This window comes from Balaenoptera acutorostrata, chromosome 21 (assembly GCF_949987535.1).
Source record: "Balaenoptera acutorostrata chromosome 21, mBalAcu1.1, whole genome shotgun sequence".
Lineage (NCBI taxonomy): Eukaryota > Metazoa > Chordata > Mammalia > Artiodactyla > Balaenopteridae > Balaenoptera > Balaenoptera acutorostrata.
In genome coordinates, this window is record NC_080084.1 from 1 (window position 1) to 2,500 (window position 2,500).

A 2,500-nucleotide genomic window follows, 5' to 3' on the forward strand; every position below is an offset into this window, starting at 1 on the left:
GCCACCGTGGAACCAGCTGCTGCTGATCCAAGAATTTGGAGGATTTCTGGAAATGATCAGTGATCCCGAGACAGACTCTCCCTTCCGTGATCAAAGCGACTCGGGGAGCTGTCTCTCGCCACCCCCCCCCCCACCCCCCCCGCCACATCCCCACCCGCCACCCCCCACCCCCACCCCGCACACCGCCTTCTCCCTTGTGTACAAGCTATGTCTTTTAATTGGTACTGCTGTGCAAGAATCTGGAAAGGGCCCGGTAACGGGTATGTCTGTAGCTCCCTCCTAGAGCTGGCCTGTGTCTACGTACGGATCCGAGTGCCACAGTTAACTTGTGAAAGAGCTCTCTTGAACTGGCTTAGAAGGAAGCACTCCCGAATTCAGTCCACTGGAAAGGGACCCGCCCGAAGGTTTGTGCAAGTTCACGTGATCTAGGATGAACCCTTCAGCCGAGATATAGCCAAGGTCAAGGGATGGGTTTTATGAAACTAGGCAGGTCTTTAGCGTGATCAGCATTCGAGGTCAACCTTTTCTTCTATCTACGTCGACCCCAAATCCAATAAGTTCACGGGAGTGAACCGAATTCGTCAGCAAGAAAAAGAACTTGGGGGGTGATGGCTGACGTCGTCTAAAGTCTCAGGAGATGTTCACGGGTCATCTCATCGTCATGGGATTTAGAACAAGTGATTTCGATAGCTCTAGGTGGAGGAACTCCTTAAGAAAGGTTATGTGTTGTGGTATGTAGGTCTACTTAAAAACAGTTTCTCCCAGACCTTTGGGGTCACTTTAGAAACTTTAGAGTTGGCATAAGTGGAATGATGGGGAATTCGTGGAACGTCTAGATCGTTTCCAAAGATAACCTATGGAAACGTTCTTGGCTCAACAAGTCTCAGTGGACCTACTCCTGTCTCCTTATTACAGAAGGAACTGTAAAACTAAAACTAACTGTAAAACTAAAGATGTTTCGATGTATGACTCCACACCTCTGGCATCACTTTGGGGGAAAGAAATTTTGAAAAAGTGACGCTGTGTGAAAATGTATGCTTCTAGACATGATGGAATGGAATCATCCATTTGCCGGTCCAGAAACACTGGTGTCACGGACCCCGTTCACCGTGGCTTCCTAGTTCCTGTTCATGACCGATTCAGGTTTCTAAGCGTTCTGAATTCTGATTGTCTGTTTCTTGTTTTCTTCTCCATTCTTGTCTCAAAGAACTTTACGTTCCAAAAATATATTTTACCTACCAAATCACAGATTGTCCGTTTGTTACAAAAACTTTTAGGTTGAGAGATTTTCTCTTTCTTTCTTTCTTTCTTTCTTCTCTTCTCTTCTCTTCTCTTCTCTTCTCTTCTCTTCTCTTCTCTCTCTCTCTCTCTTTCTTTCTTTCTTTCTTCCCCCAAGTCTGTGCATTGTGTTTCTTTCACTTTGTTCTGTTCCTAGGTACTAAGGATTTCTTTTTAATGTCATTGGCTTAAATAAGGGGCTTTGCATTTTTTGGCGAAAGCACCAGAAAAGTATTTTCTCATTAAGGGTCGGAATGTTGTTTGCCGGTGATGAGGCTCTCCTTCTGCCAGATGACTGACGATTGGATGGAGGAATAAAGTACACATGAGTATGTTCACGAACACTTACTGACGTTTCAGAGGACCTTAAATTAAAAACAGAGACCCTGGGCTTTCCTGGTGGCGCAGTGGTTGAGAATCTGCCTGCTGATGCAGGGGACACCGGTTCGGGCCCTGGTCTGGGAAGATCCCACATGTCGCGGAGCAACTAGGCCCGTGAGCCACAATTACTGAGCCTGCGCGTCTGGAGCCTGTGCTCCGCAACAAGAGAGGCCGCGATAGTGAGAGGCCCGCGTACCGCGATGAAGAGTGGCCCCCGCTTGCTGCAACTGGAGAAGGCCCTTGCACAGAAACGAAGACCCAACACAGCCAAGAATAAAAATTTTTAAGAAATTAAAAAAAAAACAAAAACAAAAACAGAGACCCCCTCGCCTCCCCCCTCCCCGCCCTGTAAAATTCATCTGAAGTGGAGAAAAAAACCTTGCTAAAAATCCTTTTCCTTTTCGTTCTGTCAACATGGTGCATGGATTTCCTAGCAGAAACTTAAGCGAGGTGCATGTTCATCATTCAGCAGAATTCTAATTTTCTAGTTCTAAGGAAAACTACTAAAACGAATGAGGATAACACCTTCCCATGCAATCCTTAGGGAAAGCTCCCACCCAATTTAATGAAAGGAAACTTGGTTTGGAAACAAACGAGTCTTCATTTGGCGACCTTTGGTAGAAATGAGGTGAGGGAGGGAGGGAGGGAGGGAGGGAGGGAGGGAGGGAGAGAGAGAGAGAGAGAGAGAGAGAGAGAGAGAGAGAGAGAGAGAGAGAGGTGTCTCACTTTCCATGGTTCCAGTGTGTACACATTTCAATGACTAGGTGAAATCGCACCAAGAGCCTAACTACGTGTTTCGAATGTCAGTTTCCACAATGGATGAACGGTAGCTGCGTGAAGT